Here is a 22,893-nt window from a genome sequence, read left to right as displayed (position 1 = left end):
TGCTTTGGTAAATAGGTCAACGTCGCATCTCCTGACATTGTCTTAGTATTTGGAAACTGTCATTGAACTGATGCCATCTTGGTCTTAGAAAGCAAAGATCTGAGGGACAAGTGGTGAGCTCATTCCATTCGTCCTTCTGTCATCGTGGGAGAAAAGTGCATAGTCAGACCCTCCTGACTACAAAGGATACAAATGCTTAGGGCAGACAGTGGGTATTCAAATGAGCTGATCTTGAGCAAGTCTGCTGGTGTCTCTGAGATTCAAGCTCCTTATTATGTAAATGGAAATTATAACACCTACTTCATAGAGTCTGTAAGAGCAGAGTCATCTCGGAAAATATCTAATATGACGATGCCTAACCCATAATTAGTAACTAGTATAATATGGTTCCCCTGGTACCACAGTGTAAGGGCACAAACCATGGTATAAGGAACTGGCTCTAGCAAAAACCCCTACAGACATAACCAAAATCATAAGAAAAGCCACCTATGGTTTTTGTATCCATCCCACCATTTAATAATCAGGAAGTTCTTCCTTGCATTCATCTTAAATTTTTCCACTGCAGCTAAACCCGCAAACCAGAAACCTGCCATGTCACCACGGCCCTGCCTGGAATCAATCCAGGTCATGGAAAGAGCATTTGCCATGGAGACACACAGGTCTGCATTACAGCAGCTTAACCCTGGGCATGCCACTAAAATGTCTCAAGCTTCGATTTGGCCCTTTTACAAATATTATCTACTTTAGAATCCTGCTTTGACAATTATTTTGAGAGTGAACCATGCAATTCATCTGGCCCAGAAAAAGTGTGCATTGAATGTGAGCTCCTTTCCATTTATTTCTAATGGATTTTACCATTTAAGGAAAAACATATTTTTTAAACTCAGGGCTTTTTTTTTTTTTTTTTTCAGCTCATTATTTTTATCCAGGACCATTATAGCTATTAAGTGTTTTGGGCTTCTCTCTCTCAAGAGACATTTTATGATGCCAATTAGAGGTGCAAGTATACTGAGATTAAAAAGTAATGACTAGCAAAATGAACAGTGGATTTTCCCCTCTTGACACCCGGCTCGCTGCTACCGAAGCTCATTTCTGAATGCACAACTTTCTAGAAGAAGAAGGGAAAAAAAAAAAACTTATTTGTGGGGTCAAGGGAGTATCATTGAGATTTTACAATTCAGGATAATTTTGAAGACCATCGGGGAGAGAGATGACCCATGTGTGCAGGTAACACATTCACACTAGGACTGCACAGGCCATATTGCCATTCTTTATTAGGATAGAAATCCGATAACAGGAAAATAATGGTCAAATCATAGAGAATTGGAAAGGTTGAGTCACCAATGGAAATAACCAAAGACGGGGTCCAGTTTCACATGCACAAGTCTCCTCTACTTTATTCTTAAACACAAGGAAGGTTCTCAGTTAAATGTGTGGGTTCACTGACGAATCAGCTCCTGCTCATGCGGATGAAATTATATTTAGTTTTCCTTCCAGTTCTATGCTCTTCTGCTTCTTTGGACCACTTCCTCACCTGCTCCTGTTCAAAGGCCACAGGAGTAAGAATTAAATGATTTTACTTAATTTTGAGCCCATGAATACATTTCCTATACTCTGAAAAACCCCTCTTGTCCTCTGAATGGGATCAGTAGTGCCTGCTTGTGGACCCTATCCATCCCATGCCACAAGTCAGTCCTGTCTCCCTTGGGATGAACGCAGCTGCAGCCCGTCTACTTTCCCAAGCTCTAGGTTAGCATCCTTGCTCTTCTTCCCAGCCCACACCAGCTGGTCTCCACGGGGCTGCTAGCACATTCTTCAGCAAAGCCATATCACATGCCAAGCACCTCCCTAGTTCTGTCTAGAGTAGGTGGGACTAACCGACCTCCACGAGAAGGCAATTGGAGCAAACCCTAAGGGAAGACATGGCATCTAGGGACAACCCACCATCCTATACCTTCTCATTTCTTCCCCTTGCACTTCTGGTCCCAGCCATATGGCACAGTTCCCCTTCCCCCCAAAACTCTACGACTTCCCTGCCTCCAGGTCAGCGCATGCACTCTGTTCTCTTCCCTGACAATTCCTACTTGTTGAAAGGGAATGAGCTTAGAAAAATACTTTTCCTGCCCGTTCTAGGTTTGGTTCAGGACTTGTCTCAAAACACTCTGTTGCCCAGGTGCTTCTGCCACTGTTGGGTCATATTTCTCCCATGCTGGCCTGAGCTCACTGGGACAATCCATTTCATCTGGGCATCCTCGGAGCCTAAGGCGGCCGGTAGCAACAGTGGGTACTGTAGTCATAGTTTAGGATAGAGCCAAAAACTTTGCATACTTTGCAAAATGATGCACGCCATATAGAAATACGCTGGAAGATTGAGTAACCCGGAGTCTAAGGTTGGAAGTATAGAGAGAACCACTCTGGGGGCATGGTCTCAGATGGTCACTTTTTGGGGTAATTAATCTGCTTATTGAACCGCTAAATTTGGTAGGGTACAATTACCATATAGCCTGCCTCAGACATAGTCTATCATCCCTCCTTTCCCCACCCCTGAATTCCATCTCAGGTAGAGCCATTAGCTCTAAGGTCACTTTCAGGAATAATTATGGTCTCAGATAATAGTTAAACATCCATCCCACACCAGTGCCATCCATCAGGGCTGACTTGGAAACCAGAAGTAAGAAAATGGAACTTGTGAGTTCTTGTACTCTGCAAGCCACTGAGCTTCCCAAGCATCTGTCTGGATGGTCAGCTGCCTCCCTCCTGTCCTTAACACATGCCTCCCTTGTCTCTACACATGGTTTCCTGGAGCCCAGCTCTCTTACCCACTGACCCTCCCCCATAAATCGCTAGGTCGCTGGACGGGTCCTTCTTCCCTCCACGGATGGACTCACACTTCTCTTTTGAATGTGAGGGGTCAGGCTTATCCTTTGTCCTCAATTCTGGGGTTGCATCCAAATTCTGAAAAGAGCCTCTTTTGTTATAAATCACATTTCTGTGATATCAGGGAACAAAACAGACAGGAAATTTGCTTTGACGAGGGGCACATAATGATGGTGTGTTCTGCTAAGCCACCAACAAAGGTCCATGATGTCACAGGCTCAGTGTCTGCAATTCCTACAGATGATAGGGATGGCCTCTCATCAGCAGGAATGGTGAGTGTTTGACATTTATAAGATCTGTTTTGGTAATAATGGAAATGTCGAATTAAATTAAATGTTAAATTGCATTTGTGCACCTACATGGGTGTGCAAAAATCTAATGAGCTAGAGAACCCTGTCATACCACTGGGCTGGATTGTAGTCAAAAATGCCTCAACTCTAGAAATGCTAGCAACACAGACAATGCCAGGTGCTGGGCACTCCAGGAAAAATGCCTTCCTGTGGGATTCGCAAAGGAACCTAGGGCCACAAAGAAGGGAGCCATGATTCTGCTCAAGCTGGGCAGGTATGAAGGCTTCACAAAGGCGTTGGGACTTCGAGTCTCAGGAAGATTTCTCTAAGGGGAGATGGAAGAGTGTGCAAGCCTCAGGAGCAGGTCGAGTCAAGGAAGAGGATAAAAGAGCTGCTGGTGTGGTAGGGCCCGTCTTGCAGTCCTGGGTAGTGAGAAAAAGATAGGAATGGCGCTGCCTGGGTCCTTGGTCCACTGCGGTCCATTCCTTTCAGATGAGGTTTAGAGAGGTTAATTGACTTGTGATGATAGCAAAGCTGGGATCGGAAACCTTAAGGCCTGTGTGCTTCCCAGCATGCCATGCATGGTGGGCAGAGGGGGCACATGGTGCCCGATAGTGAGCCAGGCCTCAGGAAAATCTGACTTTCCACACAGGGCACCCACCCCCCCTGGCTTGCCAGAAGAAAAACTGCCCATCCTCACTGCTGGGGAAACACACAGGTGTCAGGAGCAACCTGGCTGGAAAGCAGCCCTGATTCTCTATGTGGAGACACAGAAATCCCTGAGCTCAGAATGAATGGGACAGGTGTTTGCAAAGCTCCTTCCTGATAGGATGTTCGGGATCTAGGCCCCGCTCCAGATACGCTGGTCGCCAAGAATCCCCATTGGATGACTTGATCCCCAGAAAGCTTCAAAATCCCCAGCAACTTTACCAAATTCTCCCTGTGGCCCCAAATCTCCAGCCTTCAACGGAGGTGTATTTGTTCAGCCCTCAGAGTGCCTGCATCTGAGAAGCTTCTCTCAGGAAAAATCCCTGCTGGTTACTGCAGGGCTTGCTGCTTTATAGCAAGGTCAAAATCATTTAGGATCAGCATTTAGGGGAGGGCCCAGGCCCAGACGCCCTTTGGCGTGGCTGGGATCCATTCTGCGGCAGATCTATACTGGGCAGGAAGGGTGCAGGGTGAATGAGACCCAGCTCCTGGCTTCAAGGGGCCATTGCCAAGGAGGAGAGATGAGCTTATGAGTAGAAAATGTACCCCCTTCATGGCCTTGCAGTAGGTTTACTGCATAGAACAGCGTTCCATGTCCCTACTGGTTCAGTCCTCTGCTTAGGGTTTATGTAGCCATCCCATAATTCTAAGTTTTTCATGAAAAACCAACACACTTTTCTGCTCTCTCACCTCCTAGAATATGTCTAATAACCTGCAGTGATTGATCTGTCGAATGGACACAGTCAGGTGTGGTTTCTATAGTCTCTCAAAAAAAAGCAAGAAATAATCCTAATAATAATGACGGTAAATCTTTTGTGAGGTGACATCCAAGCTTTGGATAGGTGGTCACAGTCATCCTGGCAACCACCGGTGAGCTGGCTCCTGCCATCCTCATCCCTGTTCTACAGGTAAGGTCTCTGATGGCCAGACAAGGAATAAGCTGCCCTGGAGCCAGGACACCAACACTTGTGTGGTGTTGTCTGGCTCACCCACCCTCTTCAATCTGGATCCTGCTCAAGCCACCGCGGGCACCCTTCTCTGCCCCTTGGCACAGAGTGTGATGCCCCAGGATGCCCACTGATGCCCTGGTGGGGGGCAGGGGCAGCAGCTCCTCCACATGCAGGGGGAGAAGTTCCCTTTCTTCAGGATGTCATGCTTTGTTATGGGAAAATCACAGTATTATTATAGCTCTTTGGGGGGGTCCTGCTCTCCAGAACTCCTCACCCCAAACACACACAGGCTCCCTGAGGCAGCAAGCTCCCAGAGTCACCCGCAGGCCATTCAGAGCCACCCATCCCTGCACGGGGAGTCATTCTCTGGAGACAGTTCAGACACTTGCCAAAGTCAGTGTCCCTCTCTAGAAGCAAAGCCTCTTTTTTCTTCTTTTAAAATAAGAGTGAAGAACACCCATATTCACAGCAGCAGCAGGAGCTGCATAGTCACCAAAAGGTGGAAGCAATTCAAGTGTCCATGGACGACTGCACAGGAGGACAGAATGTGGGGCTCACGTATGGTGGAGCATTATTCAGCCCCAAAGAGGAGAGGAGCTCTGACACATGGTAAGGCAATGACCCTGAGGACATTCGGCCAGCTGAAATAAGCCAGGCCCGAAAGGACTCTATGATTCCACTTCATGAGTGGTCAGATTCAGAAAGAAACTAGGATGGTGGCGGCCAGGGGCAGGGGATGGGAGGGATGCACAGTGCATCCGGACAGAGTTTTGGTTCTGCAAGATGACAAGAGTCCTGGAGGTGGCCACCAGGGATAGCTGCCCAGCCATGTGAATGCGCATAAAGCCACTGAGCTGTGCACTTAAGAATAGTGAGGATGGCAACCTTGATGTTGTGTGTCTTTTACTATGAATCAAATTATTTATGAGAATGGGGAAAAAAGAAAGAATGAAGGAGGAAGTGCCTCAGGGACCCCCTGAAGCTTGTCCCCCAGAAGCCTTTTATCCTCTCACAGAACAGCGCTCCATGTCCTTACTGGTTCAGTCCTCTGCTTAAGGAAGGTCCTTTGGTTTCAAAAGTTCTAATAAATCTAAAGCCATCAAGGTCTCTGGGTTTTTTAAAAAATATTTTTAAAAGATTTTGTTCATTTATTCATGAGACACAGAGAGAGAGAGAGAGAGAGGCAGAGACACAGGCAGAGGGAGAAGAAGGCTCCCTGAGAGGTGTTGCATGTGGGACTAGATCCCAGGACCCTGGGGTCACAACCCGAGCTTAAGGCAGATGCTCAACCACGGAGCCCCCGACGTGTCCCAACACCTCTCTTTAAGGAGGAAAGACCCCAAGAGTTTTGCCTACAAGTGGGCATCTGCTTGCAAGTGGTTTTGGAGCACGGACCTAGGGAAGCCCAATCCCAATCACTGCAAACACTGAGGAGGCAGCACGTGGCACCCTTCTTCCTCTCTAGGAGACACAGGCAGCAAGTTGACACAAGATTTTACTGAAAGTCTCAAAATCTTCATCAACGCTGCATGTTCCCTTTGTTGAAATAATGTGATGCGCTTTTTTTCCTTTTTGAGAAAAGATGTCCACAGATATTGAGAGCAAGAGCCAGCAATCACGATGAACTATTTCCAACTTTACTCATGAGAGGAAAACATCAAGACATCCATCTGTGAAACAGAACCTCAGGCCTCTGTGAGGAAAATGATAGAGGTTTCTAGAGGGAGGGGTCCTGTCATTGTACCATTGACTGTCCTCCATCCTCCAGGGACTGAACAAAGTCATTCTCCCAGAAGATCCCCATGCTCTTTCCTCCCATGATCTCCAAAAAACCATCAAGCAGATACACCCAAAGAAACCAAAGTAATGGCTTGGCCCCTGAACAAAGATGGCGACTTGACTCCTCCAAGTCTAAAGAGTAGAATAGCCAGTGAGTTTTTAAAGGTCAACTTTATCACTGAAAGAAACAAATCTTAAATCTTATGGGATATTCTTCTATAGATATTAGGGTCATATGACCAGGTCAGAGGTCCTAACAAAGAGGGGCAGTTGGCAATCACTCAGGCTTTGGACACCAGAGAAATCTTCACAGGTGAGTTGTGACTTTTAAAGGATGAATAGGGGTCTGGCCAAAGAAAGGGTTGAGATAGGAGTGGGGGACACATCTCTGAGGAAAGGCATCCTCTAAGGCAAGATGTGAGGTTTAGCTCCAGAAATTCTATGCCTAAAGCTGAGAACCTGCAGGAGTTAGAGCCTCAGCTTCCAGGAAGAGGGGTAAATCCTGAAGGCTCCTCAGTACCACGGCGAAGAGCATCTTCACCTTCCTATAGGTCTTTGTTTCTATATACTTTACAATGCTTGCCCCACTTCATAAATATCAAAATCTTGAGCCTTTCCTTAATGTTATTAAAAATTCAAAATAAAGCCTTCTCCCCGTAGTGAAAGGAATGACCTTTATAAAACCTAAATCTATCATGCTATTTTCTTACTTAAAATCCTCCAGAGGCTCTTAGAGCAAGTACCTCTGTGTACAATCTCTGCTGGGGTCCAAGGAGTTATATAATATTAACAGTTATTGACATTTTACGAAATGCCATGTGCTTTACTGGTATAAATTCGTGTAATCCTTGTATCAAGGGCAGAATGTAGGTGCTATACTAACCTATACCGCATTTGGAAATACTTTACCTAAGATTTCTGAGCTGGTAAATAATGGAGTCAAGTGTGGATCACCCCAGGTGATCTACTCCAGAGTCACGGTCTGGTAACCCCTATGCAACATGGACCATCATGATCACATTGGCCTGTGCATTACCATATGCGTCTCCCCATCTTTTCTTCACCATTTCAATCCAAGCCACTATCACCTCTCCCTGGGCAGTGGTCACGCCTCTGAATGCGACTTCCTCTCCCATCTCAGCAACATACTCCTAGATATTGTCATCACCCATGACTACGGCCCATCAGCATCCCACTCTCAAGCGCCACTTTTTATTTCCAGTTCATTCTCTATAGTACACTAACTCCAACAGTTCTTTGGCCCCAACACAACCTACAACCCACTGATTCTACCAATACTTTATTGCCCCTCACCCCTTTCATGCTCCTACTTCCCTCCAACCGAACTGACACTTCACAAAACATCATTGTAGTTCTCTCTTTCATTAATCCCTATCTCCTCAACCTTTTTTTCCTGTCACTGTAACTTACCTGGAATAACTCCAGTCCTGGTTTAATCCTCGTCACTTCCACTCTCCCCCTGAACCCAGGCAGCTGTCTTTCACTGGAGGAAAACCCAAAGGTGATTCTCAGGTGAGTCTTTATGACTGCGTAGAAATCCCCACATCAATTCATCTCCCAGTTTCCTAGATCATGTCAATTCCTCAAACTTCCAAACATCCTCTCCACTCTTACCCTCGTCGTGCTACTTTGCTGAGAAAATGAAGCAATTAGAAGAGAAACGTCACATCATATCATCTCCGTATCTACCTACCCACCTCCTCCTGTACTTCTGTCCTATTACTACTGAGATGGTCTATTTCCTTATCCAAGGCCATTCTTCCTGCCCTATCTCATTCATGTTCACCACCATTCTTATCTTTCTTGCATTATCAAATTTTCCCTTTCTATGGAAGCATTTAACTAGCAAGCAACTATGCCCTATTGTATTTTATCTTTCAAATATTCTCCCTTAACCACACATTTCCCTCCCCTCACTTGCAAATAATTATCTATATTCACCTCTTTCCCATTCTCTACTTACCTCCAATCTGTCAGAATTTCCTCTCCACCAATTCACCAAAGAACCATTGTCATGGCATCAGTGGCCTGCACATTGCTGTACCCAACTGCTGCTCCACAGTCTTGTTTTATTTCAATCTAACAAACTCATTGGATGTTAATCATTGCTTCCTTGGTGACACTCTCTCTTCAGTTGGCTTCTAGGAATCACTGGTCTTAGTCAATCTGGGCTGTTATGACAAAATACCACAGACAGGATAGCTTTTAAACAACAGACATTTATGTCTCACAGTTCTAGAAGCTGAGAAGTCCAAGAGCAAGGTGTCAACATGGTCACATTGGGTAGAGGGCCCTCGTCCTGATTCACAGCTGCCAGTGCCTTCTCACAGTGTCCTCTCATGGTGGAGGGAGCTAGGGATCTTTGGAGTGCATTTTGTTAGAACATGAATCCCATTCATGAGATCTCCACTTTTATGACCTAAACACCTCCCAAAGGACTATCTCCTATTGCCATTACATTGAGGTTAGGATTTCAACATGTAAGCTTGAGTGGGGGACACAAATATCCGGACCACAGCACCACTTTGGGTTGCTATGGTCCCATTGACCTCTGCTTCTCCTTTGCTCATCTGTCCCCATGCTGCCCAACAACCAACAACCAACAACAAGGTGACTCCGAGTCTACTCCTCAGATCTCTTCCCTTTCAACATGCACTTGCTAGGTCAGCATCCCAAGACTCATGGCTTAAATACCACCTATGCCTTGATGACTCCCCATGTTTTACTGTACAGAACTCTGACTTCTTTCCTGAACTCCTACATCTCCACTGGAAGGTCTTCTAGGCATCTCAAACTGTACTTATCAACCAGTTCCTAATTCCCAGACCCTTTCCAAACTTTCTCCTCTCATACTTGTCCCCATCTCAGTTAATAGTAATTTGAGTTATTTTGGGATCTCAGCCCAAAGTCCTGAAGTCATCCTCCACATTGAATCCATCACCAAACGTTGTCTTTACCTGCAAATCTCTCCCGAAGCTAACCACTTCCCACCATCTCTATTGCTTGCTTACTGCTCCACAGCATTATTTCAGTAGCCACCAGACTGATGTCACTGCTTCTGTCCTGTGCCTCCTCAGGACAGCTGCCACTGATGTTTTTGAAATACAAATCAGATCATGTTATACCTTTAAACCTCCAATAGCTCTCTATCAAAGTTAAAGCCAAAGTCCTTTTTTAAAAATTTTTTTAAAATTTATTTATTCATGACAGAGACATACAGAGAGACAGAGACATAGGCAAAGGGAGAAGCAGGATCCCTGTGGGGAGCCTGACGCCAGACCCAATCCCAGGAATCTGGGACCTGACCTGAGCCAAAGGCAAACACCCAACCACTAAACCACCAGGTACCCCAAAGTCCTAACAATCATTTATGGGAGCATAAATGATCTGCTCCCCACTCCCACATTACCTCTCTGACCTCAGCTTGCCTACTCTCTACCACACTCCTGGTCCCCAAGATGTTATCCCTTATGTCAGGGACTGTGTCCCTGACACAGTTTTCATTACCTGAGCATGCAGAAAACCTAGCATCATGCCTGACATCTTGCAGACACCCAGTTAATGTTGGCTGACCAAACCTCTCCTTTTCCCTCTCTTTCTGATCCACCAGACTACTAGGTACAACTTCAGAGCATAACTCTTGCATCATTTCCCTTTCCAGCCCTGTTCCGTATCCAGCACCTAGCACATGCCATACCCTATACTCATGAGGCTGTCACAATGAGTTTCTTCTTGCTTTAGTTTGAATGCTGTTCCAGGAAGATACTGGATATCTTGAACAGGACACCAAAGCAAGGATACAAAAAGCTCACACAAAGACATGCATCTGCAGAATTTGTAAGAGAAATGAAGAAAAACCTGTCCCACTACTCTGAATTCTGCATTTGGAAGGATTCAAGGTCCAGTGGAAGATAAGAAAGGATTGGTTAAGAACCTATTTTGGCAATAGTGATTTGAGTCCATGAGAGTCCATGTCCTGTTGACCTGGGCTGGGTGGTACCTTTTACCCAGCTTCTCCCTACCCCCATCCCGTGCATACTAAACTCAGCTAGAGATACAGAAATAAATAAGACCTGAACTCTATACATAAGAAACTCATTTCTTGGAGAAGCCAAGCACATCCACACAATTTCTTGTGCCAACTGCCAGGATAAACCTCTGCGCAAAACACCAGGGAGCTCATGGCAGAGGAGGACTGGTCAACATGACACCCTACATCAGAATTTTTTCTGTGTCATGAAATGTTCCCAAAACCCTGAAGCCAAATTTTTCTACTTCAGTTTAATGAGTGTAGAAGGACCGAGGGTTTTAGACAACAAAGGAGTCTGCATTCACACTCCCCTGGTCTCAGTAGCATGCAAAGATGAGATGTCTGATCGTGGGCTAACGAACCTGCTCCCCTCCAAAGTCATTTATGTTCTCACCCGGGGCTTCTAGAGACATAACAGCCAGGAACAAGGACAGGAAAATTAGAAGCTCCCATTTAGAATTTTTCTGAAGTCAACATTACCACCCCTCTCCAGTTGAAATGACTGGATTCTCTTGCCTAGGGGCCCTTTAGTCTCCGTCTGCAAAGCTCCTGAGATTGCTCACCCAGCTCTGGACAGTTCTGAAGGGGTGTCGGGAAGTCCTTGAGAAGGCTGACCTGCACACTGGCCCTGGGCAATCAGAGGCTCCTCCCCCTGCCCTGTCATTGGAATGTCCACTCTGCCCTCTGTTCCCACAGTGGGCTCTGTTCCAAGGACACGGCCATAAGACATAAGGTGTTGTGGACACCATCTGGATGGTACACGTGGCTGAAGCCTGTTAAGGTCTCTCTATAAACTTTTAAGACGACTCTGGGAGGTGGGTGGGGAGACCTCTTCATCTAGTAGCTGCCCAACATGAGCCTCATTTGTTTTATTAAACCTACCACCTACCCATCTGGAGTGGCCTACCCCTTTCCCTATTTCTCCCTGTCCTCAGGTTATGACATCAATTTATAAACTGAGGCAGAAGACTGTTCTTCCTGAGGTGACGCTGAAAGGTGTGTCTCCCTGTGGTTTTCAGTCCTTCATCCTTCATCCTTCATCCAAACCCAATCTGTGGAAAAATCCACATGACAGCCACCAAGAAGCTGAACAATTCCATTTTTGTCCCTCTCACCACCCCCAGTTGCCTGTTCCCTGGGTTAAATTGTCCCGGCTCTTTCGCTGCTCCCTTAAGCCATAGTTTTGAATCTCCTCGTCACCCTGCCGCCTCCTGTGGTCACAGGTCATTAGGTCTCTCTCATGAAGTAAACTTTCAACTAGAGCTGAACAAACTGAGTGAAGATGGTTCTAGGAGGAGGGGGAGACAAATGCAAAGATCCTGAGACAGGGGCATGCTTGTGTGTGTCTAGGATCGGCAAGGGGTACGGATTACTGCATAATCATGAACCAAAGGAAATACAGTTACAAATGAGGGGGGAGAGGTAGTCGGAGGTAGGTCTAACCAGCAGGTGAGGACCTGGGATGAAACTCTAAGTAATAGGAGTGACATTATTAGATTTATTTTTTAAAGATATCGCAGTGGCCAGAGGGCAAGAGTGCATTATAAAATAGGCAACAGATGACACCGGAGACAACTGAGGTGACCACCATGGCCCGAGAGCTGAGACTCTTCATACGCCCGGGTGTGTAGGTGTAGGGGGCACAGTCCCTGCAGGAGGCTCAGGGGGAGATGGAATCACAGGCAAAGGTGGGGAAATGTCAACAACAACGGTGACATTATCTTTATTTTTTTCACACTTACATGTGTCAGGCCCTCTCCTAAGCATTTTATAGGCCTTAACTCATTTAGTTCATCCATGAGATAAGGTCATTGTGAGGATTAAGTCCCCATTTTACAACTATGGAAACTGAGGTACAGAGAACCAGCAACAAATCCCACAGCGAAAACTGACGTATGGCTGGAAGGAGATCTTTGGCTTCCCAACTGCCAACCCCACATGCCTGTGAAGTGAGTCCCCGTCGCTGTGCACCAGCCTCCAGAATGTGCATTTCCATCTGAGGTCACGGGCACTACCTAGACTGTGGCAGTGCCACCCACGGGGGTGGGGAGGGGGGCTGGCGGCCCCCAGAACTAATCCCATCACATCGGAGTTGAGCAGGAGGGAGCTATCAGAGTCACTTTGTGAAGGACTTGCACCTGGTACACAGGGAGCCACTGACAGTTGTGAGGTCCCCTTTGGCCATTGGCGTGACACTAATGATGGAGATGAAAAGATGCGTGTCCTTGATCGCTGAGCCTAGGCAGAGACAGAGCTCGTCACCGGGGTCCAAATTAGCAGACGAGCCCCTTGGAGAATGTGAGGGGCTCATTAGTATTAGGGATGGGTTTGGAGGACAAGCTTATCTGCACATGTTCTTGGAACATTCCCATTGGACACGTCCTTGCTTCTGAGTGTTAATTAGAGTTTCTATACCACAGCTTGGAATTTAGTGGGAAATACGTTGACATAAGTTAATTCAATGGACAAAAGAGACTGTCCCTCCCTGAAGTTTCATTTGCTTCCAGGAGTGGCAGCTGGACAAGGTCTGGGGGCAGCACCTGGAGATCCCAGAGTGCATTTTCCAGGTTGGGCAATAGCGCTGCTGCCTCTTTCCAATTAGCAGTGTTAAAGTCTCCCTCCGGGCTCCCGGATCTCTTAGGTTAATTGAAGGGCAGAACGGTGAAGCGAAATCCAAAGGATCAGCCCTGGAACTCCTGTTCTGGCTCTGAGAGGCTCTGAGACCTCGGGTAAGTTACAAAACCTCTCTGAGCCTCAAGGTCTCCACGTATGGGAACAAGAAGGGCAAGTTGTCACATGGAGCTGGGAGTTACATAAGGACCCAGCGTGGAGTAGTCCTCGGGAAGGCCTTGTCTCTGGGGGCATGGCTCTCCAGGGTGGTTCCAGCGCTGTCTTCTGGGTGCACCTGCTTTAAAAATGTGCCCCCTCCTGGTTCTAAGCTGGAGCTGAAGGCACAGGTGTGTCTCCAGTACCCTGAGGAGCTCGGTTCTGCAGGAACACAAGGCTTTCCATCTCTGCGCAGGGGGAGCTTGTCTGGGAAAGAAATTCCAGACACCAGGGCACCTGGGGGGCTCACTGGTTGACCATCTGCCTTCGGCTCAGGTCATGATCCCGGGTTCCTGGGATCGAGTGCCACCTCTCCCTCTGCCTATGTCTCTACCTCTCTCTCTGTGTCTTTCATGAATAAATAAATAAAATCCTAAAAAAGAAAAGAAAGAAAAGAAAAAAAAAAAAAAAAGAAGAGAAATTCCAGGCACTAAGGGGAAGGCCCGAGGGCTGCACGGGCTGATTGGACTGTGCCCTTTGACTTGGTCCAGCCAAGGAACAGGTGATGAATAAAACCCTCTTCTGACCTGCGCCAGGGTCTCTTACTGACCACCACAGATTAGGAGTCTGCAACCACCACTGCTCACCCGAGGGTTCCCTGCCTACACCCCTGGGGAAGCTTTGCCATTTCAAAGAGTCTGGCCTCTAGGCATTTTTGCTCCCAACAGCCCCTTTGTCAGTCCATCACTTCATTAAAGGGCCGCCCTGAAGCAGCAGGAGCCCACTTTGCCCTGGGTGCAGGGAAGGGGGGAGGGCCTAAGAGCAGCCTCCAGTTGATTGACACAGGAATTTCAATAGCCCCAGCTCTCTTGGCCCCTGGATAGGACAACTCTGAAGTTCTGACTTGCCCTGTCCCCACAACTCCCCAGCAGGGTTGAGCAAAGGTCACCCTCTTTGGGATTTTGCCTTATAAGCTCATAGCCTTGCTTGACCTCTTCCTCTCCCCAAACCTTCCTCCTTACAACCACACCAGTGATTTGGTGCAAACACTTCCAAAGACACCACTTCCATGTGAACTATGCCAGGGTCTACTTCTAGAGACCCCCAACCCAAGATTAGCACCTACTCTGTGCCAGGCAATGAGTTGGGGTTGGGTTTGTTTGTTTGTTTGTTTTTTAATATATTATCTCATTTAATTCTTACAAGGAACTTTCTGGAGATATTAGAGGTAAGGAAGCTGGGACTCTGAGATCTAAGCCACTGACTCCAAATCATGCAGCTGGTAAGTGGGGAGCTTCTAGCCTGAATGGCCAGTACCTTTGTGCCTGCCTCCTGCACACGGAGCGGGTGTGCTCAGGCCGGTAGGAAGGCTGAGAAGGTCACCAGGTCTGCGGCAACTGTGGAGCAAACCTCCATCTGTTCTGTGTATTGGAGTTTTCACGCACTGCTTTATTTTTTTTTTTTAAAGGTTCTGTTTAGAGACTTGGGTGGCTCAGTCGGTGAAGCATCTGCCTTTGGCTCAGGTCATGATCTCAGGGTCCAGGGATCAAGCCCCACATCAGGCTCCCTGCTCAGCGAGGAGTCTGCTTCTCCCTCTCCTCTCTGACCCTCCCCCTTCTTGCCCTCCTTCTCATGCTCCCTCTGTCTTGCACACACACACACACACACACTCTCTCAAATAAAGAAATCTTTTTTTTTTTTTTGCATTTTAAGGGCTCTGTTTAAAAAAAGAGCAAGTTAAAAACCACTGCATCAAAAAAAAAAAAAAAAAACCCACTGCATCGTACCTGCTTCATGGGTAACTATGGAGATGAAATGAAATAAGGAACATAAAGTGCCTGGCACAGAGCTCGGCACACAGCACACAGCCCTCGATGTAGCAGACAAAATTATATATTTATGGTGTGCACTCACGATTTACATGTGCTTGTTATAAATACACCATCTATAATTTAAGAAAACAGATAATTCATATTTTTTCCAGCAGATGCAAATCCTCTATGTCTAGTTAGTAGAAATAAATTACAGAAACATGCATCAGTGCATTGTTTCTATGTATATACTGAGAGCACCTGGATACAAACGATTTGACTCTAAACCCTGCGCACAAGTGGCATGGCCTCAAGTAAGGTGAAAATTAGCCTCAGTGGGGACCCCCCTCCTACCTCAACCCTACCCCTACTTTTGCCCTCATGGCCCATGGCCTGAGTGTTTGTCAAGAAGCTGAAGAAGTCTGTGTCACCTCCATCAGCTCGTTCCAGTACGTGGCTGCTGTGCGTGAGCGGAACACGTGAGCGGAGCACAAGCCAGGTAGGTGCAGGCAATTGGTGCCCCAACCCTGAGCACCCCTTTCCTTCCATCTGTCACCTGGCGAGTGCTTGGGAAGACCTGCTACGTACAAGGTTCTGTGACGAGCACTGGGACAGACACAGGGGAGAAACTTGAACAGTAAAACGGCGCGCCCCAGTCCCATTGGTGAGGAGGAGTGACACCAACCAACCGATTGCATAAAGAAGTGTGCATCACCAACCATAATAACTCAACAAGCTCAGCGACAAAACTGTATCAAGAGTCAAATATCAGGGGATCCCTGGGTGACTTAGCGGTTTGATGCCTGCCTTTGGCCCAGGGCATGATCCTGGAGTCCCAGGATCGAGTCCCATGTCGGGCTCCCTGCGTGGAGCCTGCTTCTCCCTCTGCCTGTGTCTCTGCCTCTCTCCCTCTGTGTCTCTAATGAATAAATAAATAAAATCTTAAAAAAAAAAAGAGTCAGATATCAAATACCTGTAACACTAATCTTTGGTAATTGAATTTGGAGCCCCGTAGTTATTAAGAGAAACCATTTCCTTTGACTGATTGCCTGGGCCGCTGTGTGTGGTCTTTGGCAACTCTTGTAGAACACTTGAGAGCCTGAGTGTCCTCACCGGCTGACAAGACCTGGGGTGCTAAGAGGATTAGCCAGGCCCCTCGCCACAGGAGCTCAAGTCCAGTGGGGAGACTGGGGATGTTTAAGCATGCATTTGCAGCCGGGTGAGTCCGGTATTCTGTGCTCCCGCTGACTCTGGAGATTTCCTCTACCAAAGACCTGGCTGTACCGTGTTGCGACCACCAATTTTGCTTATTGCTCTTGAAGGGGGAGGTGATCAATTGTTTTTTTTTTTTTTTTTTTTTTTTGAGCCTATTTTTACCTCAATGTCGAGCTCTTTTCAGTAAATATTGCCAGAGATTAGGGATCATTTGGAGATGGGGAGAGGTTCAAAAGGGTGTTAGGTGAGAGAGAGGGATGGCTATCGGCAAGGGTGCTGGAAAAAATATAAGTCAATCATATTCACTGTGTCTGGAAAAATCAGAAAGGGCCTCCAAGAGAAGGGGATATTTGAGCTAGCCCTTGCGGGATGAGTAGGAGTTCGTCAACCACAGAAGAGGAGAAAGTGTGCCCCAAGCCAAGAGACCAGTGGGTGCAAGGTCAGATGCTTGAATGAGCATGATGTGTGCTGGAAAAGGATGTGGAGACTGTGGCTAGTGATGAAGCAGGGTTGGAGGCGGGATTCCACCAGCTACGGAGGTGTTGGTAAGTCCAGTCCACCAGGACTCCAGCCCACAACAGCAGTGGCTAGGAAGGATTTGGAACAAATGATTGGTGGCTGCTAAGGAACCAGTTAGGTTAGCAGGTCTGGGAGCTAATGTGGGTGAGTCAGGCCACAGTCCCTGAGGCTGGGGACACACCAGGTCAGTGCTCACCATGTTTACAGTTGAACAGGTCAGAGGTGCCCCCAGAGACAGGCCGGACCAGCCAGTTCCTCTTGCTACAAGTTTAGCTAATCAGGAGTTGCATCTCCCGATGGCTGACAAACACTCTTAATTTTTTTATACAGGTCGTTCACGATAGAGAGAAATCCCACAGGGCAGGATGACATCAGGATGTGGAGGGATAAGTCCTGGGAGGGGTCTTGGAGGTCACCCAAGTCGCCAGTGCACCTTTCACTGACCAGGGTCAAAGGGTCTCATGACTTTTCCAAGAACGCATAAGGCAGGCGACAGAGCCCACAGGGGTCCCAGTCTTCAGATCCCAGTGTGGGGGTCCCAGAGCCTTTCCACCAGCCCCTGCGCCCGTGGTCTCTCTGGGAGTCTTAGAAACCACACTTTAGATTTTCTAGGCACAGGACCACTGGGGATGGAGGCCCGGGGGCCGAGGGCGACGCTCCCTCCCCAGGAGGGAAGGGACAGATGATGGTGCTTCTCACCTTCCTCCCTCAGAGGCACAATTCGGCAGGGAGTACAGGACGCCCCCACTCTGAGAGCTGCTAGTGGGGCAAGACTAAATTTCAAGCTCTGCTGGAGGCTGTTGATGTTCTTGTGCCCCTGCTGGGCCAGGCCGGGCACTGAGATGTCTGGTCCCAGAGATGGGGGTCTCCGCACACAGATCCCTGGGAAAATGCACCTGCCCCGGCGGCTTCCAAGCCAGAAGCTGCCCATCATTCTGCCGTCCAAACTCAGAGCGCCTCTCCCGTTGCTCTGCTTGCTCCCTGACCTGTGACTTAGGGGCTTGAAGCACCTCCTGAATCTCCAGTTGGTACTATTCTCCTCCCACCCACCCACCCCCAAACACCCTTCACCCATGAGCACTTTGACCAGGTGGACAAATAGCACTACATCCTTCCCCACCTCGTTTTCCTTCCATTCCACACTGAGAAAATCAAATCCTATTCAGCATATGAAACAGTGGTTAAAAGCATAAACTCTTGACAGGATGAGCACTGGGTGTTATCCTATATGTTGGCGAATTGAATACCAGTAAAAAATAAATTTATAAAAAAAAAGAAATTTTCATTTATCATTTTTAATAAATTTTTTTTTTAAAAAAGCATAAACTCTTTGCCTCTCTGTGTTTGAAATAAAAGGTATTGTTTTTTAATCCAAAGGCATTTCTTTTTTTTTTTTTTTTAATTTTTTTTTTATTTATTTATGATAGTCACACAGAGAGAGAGAGAGAGAGGCAGAGACACAGGCAGAGGGAGAAGCAGGCTCCATGCACCGAGAGTCCGATGTGGGATTCGATCCCGGGTCTCCAGGATCGCGCCCTGGGCCAAAGGCAGGCGCCAAACCGCTGCGCCACCCAGGGATCCCAATCCAAAGGCATTTCTAATTCGCTGCCGGGTTCAGTTTGCTGCACTCAATCTGAGATGCCACTTCCCTGAGCGACACAGGCGGGTGTCAGGTACAGGCTAAAGCAGCCCCCGGACCCCCTTCGGCCCGCCCTGGGTGGGCCATTTGAGAAGTCACACACGCACATGGAAAGACGTCAAGACGTCAACATCCGAGAGGTCTGCAGAGGCCCAAGGCACCCAGGTCAGATGCATCTGGAAACACGTGAACACCTACGTGAACGTCGCCCAGGCAAAGGCCACGCAAGCTGTTTTGTTCATCCAACAGTTTATTCAACAAATGCTCACCTGATTGTTTTGGTACAGAGTGTCTAAGAACTCGCCTAGGGTCCTGCTCTTAAGGAATGGCCAAACTGGTGGGGGAATCAGAGAGGCGGATAATCCATGACAACGCGACACGAGGGCCCTCGTGGAGAGACACGCAGTGTGCAGGACAAGAGAGGAGGAAGAGCGAAGCTGGCCCTCCAGGAGGAGCAGGAGGGCTGCCCCAGGAGGAAGCATTTCAGCTAAAGTTACTCAGCATCCTCCCCGCTGCAGGGGACCTCGTCCCAACTCCCACTGGCCTAAAACAAAGAGGGAGTTCCCTGGCCCTAAGGTAGAGATCCAGGTTCGGGGGACCCAGGAGAGTTAGCCGAGAGAAAAGTCAGTTCAAAGGCCCTGGGGCAAGATTCTCACCACTTCTTGGCTTGGCTTTGCTCTTGGGAGCCCCTCCTTGGGCACATCCCCCTAAGTAATGGTAAGGAGATCCTATAGGTTATCCGTTCAGCAAGTCTGGAGAAAAGCAGAGCTTCCTCCCCGCAGCGCCCGGGCTGGCTGACTCCCTTGGCCAGTCCCTGCTTCCAGCGGGGTAGAGGTGCAGGCTGGGCGGGCGGAGGAAGCATGCCATCCCTGGCACAAGGGGAACACGGAGTGGGGCACACGGCCCCTCTCCAAACCATGTCCCTAAAGGAGCATGGGGAGCCCGGCCCTGCCTTGCCAACTGAGGCAGCATGGGGACCCAAGGGACAGGCCTTCCTGCCCCCAGTAAGCTAGCAAATGGGTAAAACACAACGGGCAGGTGCAGTAAGTAAGATGCTCAGGGAGCCAAATAAACCAAGGCTGGGGTGGGGTGGCTGGGGGAGGGGCTCCAGGGGCCACATTTAAGGGGTTGTCGGGGAAGATCCCCAGGGGAGGAGATGACACTACAGAAGCTGAAGTGGCTGAAAGTTGAGACAAGGGAGTGTCTGGGGTTGGAGGGAAGAGTGTCTCTGAGCCTCTGAGGCTGGAAGGGACTTGGCAGCCCTGAAGGGCAGCAGGGGTCCCCTTGACCTCGGCAAGGGAGGGAGAAGAGCCCCTTAGAGGAGGTGGAGGGGAGAGCACTCAGCACCTTGGAAATCACGGCAAGGACGTAGATTTGATGCCGAGGGTGACAGCAGCCCAAGGGACCACCATGGGGGGACACAGTGTGCTGGGGGGTCAGATGCTCTGATCGGGGACCAGAGGGTGGGTCCCTGGGAGCCAGGATAAGACACGCTCTGTTCAGTGTCCGCGTCGGTGTGTGAGTGGACCTGTGGGAGAGAGAGTCTCTGACAGAAGGAATGGCTTAGAACAAGATCAGGTAGCCAAGGGCAGCATGCCTCAGGGACCTGCACCTGCAAAGCTAGAATATTTAGAGGAAGAGACTGGGTCTGGGATCGGAGCCACCACGAGGAGGGCACAGGACAGGGGCCGAGTGTGGCCGAGGCTGTACGCCAGGCCCCAGACCCGACGCTGTTGACAGTCAAGGGCGTCTCTGTGGGGGTGAAAGTCTTGCAGAACCAACCCCTCCTTCTCATCTTTTCTCCCAGGAAAGGTGCTGATTTCAAAAAGACCACTCAAGGGGAACATAGTTTGCTTTCAGGTTGCCCTGAAGGGCGTCCTGCCAATGCAGAAAAAAAGGGAAAAAAATAGAGAGTCAGAGGAAAAAAAATTTTGGAGATGGTTTAATTTCATCTTCTTAAAAGCATGGCAAGCTCCACATTAAAAGTTCTAGATGAGGGACACCTGGGTGGCTCAGCGGTTGAGCATCTGCCTTCAGTTCAGGGCACGATCCAGGGGTCCTGGGATCGAGTCCCACATTGGGCTCCCCGTGGGGGGCCTGCTTCTCCCTCTGCCTGTGTCTTTGCCTCTCTCTGTGTGTCTCTCATGAATAGAAAAATGAAATATTTTTTAAAATCCAGATTAAAAATATTATAAACAGATAAAGTTTTTTTCTTTGCTGTCCCAGAAAAGGGTAGATGGCACTGGGGGTTCCCTTGGCAGATAATAATATTGGTGAACATTGGAGAAGTGCTACAGTTGTCAAGGCAGCATCTACGTGTGCATATCATTAGCACAAGCAGCAGCATCTACAATGCACTAGAGTTGCACTCTGCGTCAAGTGTGCAGGGCCCAGAGTCTTAGGAAATCAACCCCCCCTGCCAGACACTTAACGCAACTCCACAAACACCCAGGAACCCCATCTGTGTGCCACACGCTGAGCCCAGCTCTGGGGGAACGTGGCTTCCCTATGGGCCAGGACAGTCTTCGAGACCAGGAGACACGGACACAGTGCTGCAGGATACAGCAGCCGTGCCCAGGGGCGCGACCACGAGCTCTGATCTTACATCACGTGCATTGAGCTTCTCACAGTTGAAGTGTTTTCTCTTTCACAAATTCTTTATTTTTCAAGGTTTTATTTGTTTATTTGACAGAGAGAAAGAGAGAGTAAGAGAGAGAGAGAGAGAGAGAGAGAGAAGGGCACAAGTGAAGGGATGGACAGAGGAAGAAGGAGAAGATGCTCTGCTGAGCAGAGAGCCCAACGTGGGGCTCGATCCCAGGACCCCAGGACCATTACCTGAGCCAAAGGCAGACGCTTCACCGACTGAGCCACCCAGGTGCGCCTCGTGCACAAATTCTTACTTTCACAGCAACCCCTGTGCACCAGGAATTAAGCCAGATCTCTGTGACGCTGGTGTTTTGGTGAATAGGACTCCATTCCAGTCTTAAAATTCTGAACCACCTCATACTGCACCTCCTTCTACCAGGTGTCGCAGCTTCTGCTCTCAGGCTGAGCTGCGTTTTGCATTTAATTCTTGGTTACTGAGCACGTGTGTTACTCTCTCTATCTTTGGGTAAAAACCCTGAGATTAAGAAGGACCCCGGGTGGCTCAGTCGGTGAAGCATCTGCCTTCGGCTCAGGTCATGATCCCAGGGTCCTGGGATCGAGCCCTGCACTGAGCGTGGAGCCTGTTTCTCCCCGCCCCTCCATTCATTCTTTCTCTTTCTCTTTAATAAATTAAATTTTATTAATAAATAAAAAAATAAACAAACACACAAACAAACACTGAGACTTCCATCAAATGAAGCGCTTCAAGGTTACTGCCTCGACCTGACCCCAAGCAGTCTGGCTCAGTAATCCATGCTTTCAACCCACAGAGTTCTGTGCCTGGTGTCTGAGGTTGGGAGTTGAGCGTGAATATGGTTTCCAGTAGAGGTGTTATTTCTAATCTTCACCATGATCTCTGAAAGGTTTGTTCAGAAGTGGAAGCAGAGGGACGCCTGGGTGGCTCAGTGGTTGAGCATCTGCCTTCGGCCCAGGGTGGGATGCTGGAGTTCAGGGATCGAGTTCCACATTGGGCTCCCTGCATAAAGCCTGCTTCTCCCTCTGCCTGTGTCTCTGCTTCTCTCTCTCTCCGTGTCTCATGAATATATAAATAAAATCTTTAAAAAAAAAAAAAAAGAAGTGAAAGCAGAGACCGGGTGATAGTAAACTAACACAGGTATCAGAACTCACTCACTTAGAAGGTGTCAGAAGTGGGATCCGAATCCAGCTCAGGCCCATGGAACCCACTGAACGTTGTTGCCCCACAGGACTTGGCATCTGCTAACGACTCACCATAATATATCCTAATTCATATCGCCTTTGTCTTCTTCTCTTGCCCTCCTGGAGAACCCAACTGGCACATCCCTGAAGGTTCGGATGTGAGCAGAGGGCGTTTTGGCCCTTGCCTCGAGATGCAGTTCCCTATGGGTCCTGGGAGGAACGAGGTCATCAATGTCTGCCCAGGCACAACCAGTCAGACCCCAATTCAACTAAATGGTCACTGTGTTAATCGTGTCACTGTGCTGGAAAGGTTTGCCTGCTTGGGGTAAAATCAACCGAGCTTGAATGACTGGTCAGTTCTGCTGTCAAGGGAGCTTTCCGGTGGTGGAAAGGACACCAGACACGGAACCAAAGCAGTTGCCTTCCCATCCTGGCCATGCCACGTGTTCTCTCAGCTCTAAAACTATTCTGCAGCTCCAAGTCC

The 22,893-nt window shown here is 48.4% G+C and overlaps 1 long non-coding RNA gene across 3 annotated transcripts in view; it reads right to left on the bottom strand.

Annotated features, from left to right (window-relative positions):
* Positions 1–1,300: 1,300 nt before the first annotated feature.
* Positions 1,301–22,893, bottom strand: part of LOC102153511 — a 56,716-nt gene continuing 35,123 nt past the window's right edge. For 2 of the 3 annotated variants that reach the window (XR_005368738.1, XR_005368737.1), the window contains 3 exons: positions 8,589–8,796; positions 8,036–8,108; positions 1,301–1,540 (listed from right to left, as the gene is read on the bottom strand). This is a non-coding gene — a long non-coding RNA (uncharacterized LOC102153511). Of the gene's footprint in view, positions 1,541–8,035; positions 8,109–8,588; positions 8,797–22,316; positions 22,620–22,893 lie in introns of those variants that run through there. The other variant, XR_005368739.1, reaches the window with a different exon arrangement.

The sequence above is a fragment of the Canis lupus genome, chromosome 13 (genome assembly GCF_011100685.1).
Source record: "Canis lupus familiaris isolate Mischka breed German Shepherd chromosome 13, alternate assembly UU_Cfam_GSD_1.0, whole genome shotgun sequence".
Lineage (NCBI taxonomy): Eukaryota > Metazoa > Chordata > Mammalia > Carnivora > Canidae > Canis > Canis lupus.
This window is presented reverse-complemented; position numbering and strand designations above follow the sequence as displayed.